The 8220-nt window shown below is 41.1% G+C and overlaps 1 protein-coding gene across 1 annotated transcript in view; it reads left to right on the top strand.

Annotated features, from left to right (window-relative positions):
* PCTP (phosphatidylcholine transfer protein) overlaps positions 1-8220 on the top strand; it is a 159383-nt gene that overhangs the window by 3361 nt on the left and 147802 nt on the right. The window lies entirely within an intron of this gene.

The following is an 8220-nucleotide window of genomic DNA, read 5'->3' as shown; positions in this document are numbered from 1 at the left end:
ACATCATCATCTTTTCCATTGACTTCTTTTTTCTACTCCCTTTGCCTGCTCTGTTTCCATCCTCCCTTCTCTTTTTTTTCCTCCCCAGGTGGTAATGTCAAGAATTTACCTTTACATGGTGATTTAATTTACAAAATGCTGTCACATACAAGTTTCCTTTATCCCTGTAAACCAATCTGGAAGGTAGGGAAAGACAGGCTTATTTTCCTATTTTACAGATGGAAATAAGACCCAGAGTTGTTTAGTGAGCCACACAAGACCTCATAACTAGTAACTAGACATGAACCAGCCTGCTTTGATGAGCTCGGCACCAAATACACAGCTTGCTTCAAGGCAAGAACTACTTTCAGGAGACTAGGGAGAACTAGCCCAGAGCTGCCACGGGGTATTATGGGAAGAACATGGGTTTTGGAAGCAGATTGTCCCGGGTTAAAATCTCCATTCTGCCCACCATCATTCATTTTTTCATCCAGAGAATATTCATCAAATGCCTCGCATGTGCTGTTGCCCTCCCAGGCACTGGGGATAAGCAGTGAACAGGAAGATGCGCCTACTGTTTCAATAATGAGTTCTTGAACAATGAATGACATTCACTGATGAGAAGAAACTATCATATATAATGAAATGTTGGGTGAAAAATGCTATGAAGAAAGTAAAGTGGGATGAAGGGGTAGAGAGATGGTATGGCAGTGGTGGCCATGGGTGATGTGAGTGTTTTAGATAAGGGAATCCGGAGAGCCCTTCTGCAGAGCTAACATTTGAGTGGAGATAGAAATGAAGTTGGAGATGGCATCATGCAAATATCTGGAGGAGAAATGCAGGGGAGAGTGTTTTTCAAAGTTGAGGCGCATTAGAATCACCTGGGGAGCTATCCTCAATTTAGGCCAAGTGAATACTGGTCTGACTAGAGCTGGTTTGGCTTGACTTCTTTAACATTTTAAAATCTGAATGTCTGGCATTGTGAGAAGGGACTGACTGCATTGTGTCTTTGTCCTTCTAATCAAAAAGTGTGATGAAGAGCAGACAGTTCATCTCCAAGGACTGTTCTTTTCAATGCTGTGCACCTACTAAATTCAAAACGCCTGGCACTCTTACAAAAAATTATGTTTAGCCAGGCTGGGCTAAGAGAAAGTTTGGCTTTTAGGAGGGAAACACAGATTTAACTCCCTGGAGAACAGATTTACCTCAATGGATGAAAAGTTTCCAGTACCACCCCCACAGGTGAGATGATAAAGCGGTTTGTGTCATGGGTGTCTTCGGGACCCCTTCTCTCACCCTTCTGCCTCTCTGCTAAGGGAAGAGGAGTTACCAGCAGGAGTGACAGAACAGTTATTGAACCTGAGACACTTATCAAGCCATATTTTACTATTGGGCAGGGCCGCCATGTCTGAATGCCAAGCACCCGCGTGTGGTACTCCTACCTGCTGCAGATGGAGGCCAGCTCTTGTGATCTCTTGCTCACGCTCTCTGTCTCTGTCTTCCTCTCCTTTTCCATCTTCCTGAGCACACAGCTGGCTGGATATGTCAGAGCCTCAGTTCTTCCCCTCCTCACTTCTCTCTCAGGATGAGCATGTGGTGTGAGGCTGTATGAGAATGTTGGTCCCAAGATTTAAAATGGGGGGAGTGAGGAGAGAGGGATGATTAGGACCCCCCAGTTCTGTCTCTAGGTATAAGCCAAGCTTCATGCCCTCACCCTGTCTTTCATTAAATTCCTACAAGGGGTTCGCAGGAGGTGACTATTAATAAAGCAAAACTCCGATTATCATTGGGTCTTAGGGACACCTTGAGAGGAGAAGTTACTTGTAATCAAGGATTTGGGCATTCTAGATATTTGGACACGATACCACAGCAATAACAGGGTGATCCAGAGGCTGAATTGGGGCAGTGTGGAGTGGAACATGGTTCTTGCTTGGTCTTCCAACCTGCTGTTGACATCAGAGTCACCATGTATGGGTGGAAGGAGAATTCTAGTGGGCCTCTGGTGGGAATAGTTTGTTACTTCATAGGCTCACCATCCCCTGACATTATTTTATGAGGCTAGTTTATCTATTGTTCAGGGAAATTATGCAAGTGAATATAGTCTTATAAGAAAGGGAGCATCCATGCAAATATGAATGTTTGATTTTTAGCCTGGGACTTTTAATGTACTTTTAAGACCCAGAAAACCTTAGAGATAGACCTAACAACCTTATCTTGCCATTTAGGTTATGATAGACATGTTTCCATAGCTACCTTTGGGTTAATAAAAACTCCAAATTATTCATGTATTCATTCGAGGGGTCTTTAGGAGTTGTTGTGTGCCTGACATTATGCTAAGCCCTGGTGGTATCGGATGAGTAAGACAAAGTTCATACCTTCAAGAAGCTTGAAGACAATTTTTATGTTATGTAGATCTGACTTCCTGACCTATATCATTTTTTTCTCTCTCTGAACAGCTTTTAACATTTCTTCCAGAGTAGATCTCTGCTGATGAATTCCCTCATTTGTTTTTGTCTGGAAAACTTTTATTTCTCCTTCACTTTTGAGGGACAGTTTCATTGGATATAGAATTCCAGGTTCGTGGCTTTTTCCTTTCAGTATAGTATATATTTCACTCCACTCTCTTTTTACATGGCTGGTTTCTGATGAGATGCTGGTGTAATCCACATGTATGTTCCTCTATAGGTCAATTTTCTCTTTTTCTTTTCTGAGTTTGAATAGGATATATTTAAGACTTTTTGGTATTTATCTGGTATGGTGTGCTCTAGACTGGTGGATTTACTCTGAAAGGTGGTCTGAGCCTACCTGGTAAACACCCACATGACTCAAAGTAAAATATAAATGTGAATCTTAGGACACAAAGCTTCCTCTCTTATATATGTCATTGCAATATCACAGGAAACTACTAACAGTGACTCAAAGGGGTTTATTTTTCTCACTTAACAAGTAGGGCAAAGGTCAGCAGTAGCTGGCACTGGTGTAGCTGATCAATGATGCCAGTAAAACGCTTGAGTCTTTTTACTGTTCCTCCTCATGTTTGTTACCTCATCATTACAAATAGCTGCTGTGGCTCCAAACATCTATATTCAAACCCGTGTAGGAGACCAGCAAAGTTAGCTGTGTACATTGCCATAGAGGTTCTCTGAGCAAGAAAGAAGGTACTGTATGCTATGCCAAATCTTCTGTTTCTTCTGATCCTTGTATTCTACACAAGAGATATACTGATTCCCCCACCACTGAATAATTTTTATTTATAAATGCAGCATCAGAAAAGTATACACCGTGTTTTACAGCATGATAGAGAAATAGAGACATTCTTAGAAATGGTTTCTGNTGATCCCAGGACCCTGGGATCATGACCCGAGCTGAAGGCAGATGCTTAGCCAACTGAGCCACACAGGCGCCCCTGGTACAAACTACTACTACTTCTTCTTCTCCTTCTTTTTTTTAAATAACGTACAAACTTTTTTTTTTATTATGTTAGTCACCATACAGTACATCTCTAGTTTTCGATGTGAAGTTCCATGATTCATTACTTGCTTATAACACCCAGTGCACCATGCAATACGTGCCTTTCTTACTACCCATCACCGGTCTGTCCCATTCCCCCACCCCCTCCCCTCTGAGGCCCTCAGTTTGTTTCCCAGAGTCCATAGTCTCTCATGGTTCATTCCCCCTACTGTTTACCCTCCCTTTCTTCTTCCCCTTCTTCTCCTACCGATCTTCCTACTTCTTATGTTCCATACATGAGTGAAACCATATGATAATTGTCTTTCTCTGCTTGACTTATTTCACTTAGCATTATCTCCTCCAGTGCCGTCCATGTGGCAGCAAATGTTGAGAATTCGTTCTTTCTGATAGCTGAGTAATATTCCATTGTATATATGGACCACAGCTTCTTAATCCAGTCATCTGTTGAAGGGCATCTCGGCTCCTTCCNTTTCCACGATTTAGCTATTGTGGACAATGCTGCTGTGAACATTGGGGTGCATATGGCCCTTCTCTTCACTGCGTCTGTATCTTTGGGGTAAATACCCAGTAGTGCAATTGCTGGGTCATAGGGTAGCTCAATTTTTAGCTTTTAAGGGACCTGGTACAAACTTCTTAAGGGCTCATAAAAAGCATAAAGAACCTTAAAATGGTAATACCTTCTACCCCAAAATTTATCTCTAAGGAAGCTTTCCTAATGAAAAAATTAGAATTATGGACCAACTTGGTCCATATGAAATGAGAGATTATTCCAGCAATATTTATATTTTAAAAATATTGGAAATGTTGTGGTGCCTGGGTGGCTCAGTCATTAAGCGTCTGCCTTTAGCTCAGGTCATGATCCCAGGGTCCTGGGATGGAACCCCACATTGGGCTCCCTGCTCGGCGGGAAGCCTGCTTCTCCCTCCCCCACTCCCCCTGCTTGTGTTCCCTCTCTCACTGTCTCTCTCTCTCTGTCAAATAAATAAATAAAATCTTAAAAAAATATTTTGGAAATGTAGACTTATGAGAATTAAATTAGCTGTGATCTCTCCATAGCTTGTTAAAAATAAGAACACAAGTTGTTTAAACCATATCATTCCCATTTTGTAACATATAGAAGTATTTATTTGCTTGTATATGTCAAATATTACACTAGGTCTTTATGGATGATGGAGTTATGTGCCATTTTTATTTTCCTTACTCTTTTTTTTTTTGGCATTTTCCAGTTCTCCTATAATGAATATTATTTTTTACAATTATAAAAAATTCATTTTTTAGAAGACAAAATAAAAATGTATGTTTGCTGAGATCCTTTTTAGAAAGAAATAACAGGTGAAAAAGTGCCTTGATCCAGGAATTTGGGTGGGTTGTATGTTACTTGAAAAGCACATTTTACTGCTAGACGAGGGAAGTGGTAGTGAGCAATTTGTTCCTCTGGAGTCCTGGCATTTCTCAGTTCTGCCACGAAAGGAGTGTTTAAAGGAAATTTTGACAATAGTTCATTCTTCTGAATTCACGTAAATCACATCATTGTATTTTTCTCTTCCTAAGAGGGCTTTCTGTTTTTCTTTTCTGTGATATGTATAGGACTGAGGTCACTTAGGGCATACTAAATTCAGAAGGGGAAGGGAACCACTTTAAGGAAACAGTTTGTCTGAATTTATCTAGATAACCAAAGTTAGCTCATGTAAGCTGAGATCATTATCTCAATATATAATTACCCCTTTTGCTCAGTCAGTGTGTACAGAAAATGGGGTCCCAATACATTTGAACAGGGGAACTAATGGTCTCTCTTACAAAGATGATTAATAAATGAATGGATATGTATAAACCCTCACTACCTTCCCATATGTATGAGGGGAGAGGACAGGAGGGAGAAGGAGATGTTTCTCCTGCTGTCTGCCCTTCCTTTGGGGTATCCTTAGCATAGCTCGTGAAGGGTTCAGACCTACTGGTTTGTCATTTGCTGGTTGGAAACCCTTGGTATAAAGTCATATACTTTTAGACATGGAAGAACTTTATACATTCAGTTTCAGTTTCATCTTCTATTTCTTACCAGGTGCTTTAACATATCTATGACCCTCCTAAACTAGGATGTGTTTTTCCCTGGGTTATGCCCCCTGAGCCAGGAAGCCCTTGCAGCCTCAAGTTCTCTAGAAAGATTCACCATGTTTACCTCTTGACTTCACCTAACTCCTTAACATGGGGTTAAGGGGATAGCTTTATTCATGTTCCATTAGCCAATAACATTTCTCTCTCTTTATTAAAGATTTTATTTATGAGAGAGAGAGAATATAAGAGAGAGCACTCATGAGGCGGGGGGAGGGTCAGAGGAAGAAGCAGACACTCCACTGAGCAGGGATCTGGAGCTCCAGGATTGAGCTAAAGGATCATGTCCTGAGCCAAAGGCAGTTGCCTAACAAACTGAGCCACCCAGGTGCCCTGCCAATAACATTTCTTTAGCACATGGAAGAATGTGTCATTCTAAAAGCATCCTTTTTGTTTGTTTGATTTTGCATGGAAATTAATCTAAAAGCCTTTGGTTCGATCTTAAAGATAGAGCCTTTAGGCAAGGGGAGGGTCAGGAATTGTTAGTTGCCACTGGACAGAAAGTGAAATGTGTAGCATGGCCAACTCCAGCCCAGAACCCTCACAAACGAGGATATGGCCTCACCTGAAAAAAAACCCCGGGAACTCTCTTGTACTTTTGAATCTAGAAATGGTCTTTTTTCTGAATAAAGGGGAATAATGTGATTTAACACTGCTGTTTCTTCCTTTATACACAAATAACTTGAATAAAAAAGAAGTTGTTGAAAAATTCTGTCTTGGAATTGATAAAAACAAGGTGTTGGGTTTCATTATGCCCCATGGATGTCTAAGAGTAACCTGTCTCCTGAATGCTAGCTGCCTACATGACACTCCCACTGGGATGTTTAATAAGCATCTCAAACTCAAAAGTAGAACCCTTGATTTCCCCACAGCCCACAAATCACCTCTTCCCAACTTTTCTTAGAGCATGAAGCTCCCATTTACCTGGTTGTTCAAGCAGAGGTTGTAAGTAATTCTTTCCTTTCTCTTTACCCAGAGGCAATCTGCCAGCACTTCCTGCTGACATTATTTCTAAATATATCCCTAAGTCACTGACTTCTCTCCATCACTGTTGTCACCTCCTTGTTCAAATCCCCATCATCTCTTATTTGGACCATGGCACTGGTTTTCAAATCCATCTCCTTGTTCCTTTATGATCTACTTTCTACCAAGCAGCAAGAATCATCTTTTTAATTATTATTTCCTCCATTTAAAGTCACTCATTGGTTTTCCTTAGTAGTTAGAACAAAATCCTTACCCCTTACCCTGGTTTACAAAGCCCTTTGCAGTCTGGCCCCCACTACCTCTGTGACCTCAGCTCCTATCACTATCCCCCCATCCATAGTTCTTTGGACCGTGTGACTTTGGTTCTTTCAGCATGCTAGTCCGTCAACTGGAGGGTCTTCCCCCTACCAGGAATGAGTTTTCCTTAATTTTCCATGGCTGGCTCGTTCTCCTATTTAGAATAAGATGTTCTGATAAAGGTCATCACTTATAGCGGCCTTTCCTGACCACCTAATTATATAGGACACCCCTCCCCATCCCCAAATCAGGTACCACTGAATACATAACTTTCCTTATATCCTTTTTTAAATTATATTATGTTAGTCAACATACAGTACATCCCTGGTTTCTGATGTAAAGTTCGATGATTCATTAGTTGCATATTACACCCAGTGCACCATGCAATACGTGCCCTCCTTATTACCCATCACCAGCCTATCCCATTCCCCCATGCCCCTCCCCTCTGAAGCCCTCAGTTTGTTTCTCAGAGTCCATAGTCTCTCATGCTTCATTTCCCTTCTGAACACCCCCCTTTCGTTATCCCTTTCTTCCCCTACCGATCTTCCTAGTTCTTATGTTCCATAGATGAGAGAAATCATATGATAATTGTCTTTCTCTGCTTGACTTATTTCACTTAGCGTTATCTGCTCCAGTGCCGTCCATAGTGTAGCAAATGTTGAGAATTCGTTCTTTCTGATAGCTGAGTAATATTTCATTGTATATATGGACCACAGCTTTTTAATCCAGTCATCTGTTGAAGGGCATCTCGGCTCCTTCCACGATTTAGCAATTGTGGACAATGCTGCTATGAACACTGGGGTGCATATGGCCCTTCTCTTCACTACGTCTATATCTTTGGGGTAAATACCCAGTAGTGCGATGGCTGGGTCATAGGGTAGCTCAATTTTTAACTTTTTAAGGGACCTCCACACTGTTTTCCAGAGTGGCTGTACCAACTTGCATTCCCACCAACAATGTAGGAGGGATCCCCTTTCTCCACATCCTCTCCAACAATTGTTGTTTCTTGCCTTGTCTATCTTTGCCATTCTAACTGGCGTAAGGTGGTATCTCAGTGTGGTTTTGATTTGAATTTCCCTGATGGCTAATGATTTTGAACATTTTTTCATGTGTCTGTTAGCCATTTGTATGTCTTCATTGGAAAAGTGTCTGTTCATATCTTCTGCGCATTTTATGATTTATTTGTTTCTCGTGTATTGAGTTTGAGAAGTTCTTTGCAGATCTTGGATACCAGTCTTTTATCTGTAGCATCATTGGCAATTATATTCTCCCATTTTGTGGGCTGCCTCTTAGTTTTTTTGACTGTTTTCTTGGCTGTGCAGAAGATTTTTATCTTGATGAAGTTCCACAAGTTCATTTTATCTTTTGTTTCTCTTGCCT

Source organism: Ailuropoda melanoleuca, chromosome 13 (assembly GCF_002007445.2).
Source record: "Ailuropoda melanoleuca isolate Jingjing chromosome 13, ASM200744v2, whole genome shotgun sequence".
NCBI classification, from domain to species: Eukaryota; Metazoa; Chordata; class Mammalia; order Carnivora; family Ursidae; genus Ailuropoda; species Ailuropoda melanoleuca.
The sequence above is the reverse complement of the archived record's forward strand: the minus strand, read 5'-3'. Positions and strand labels throughout refer to the sequence as shown.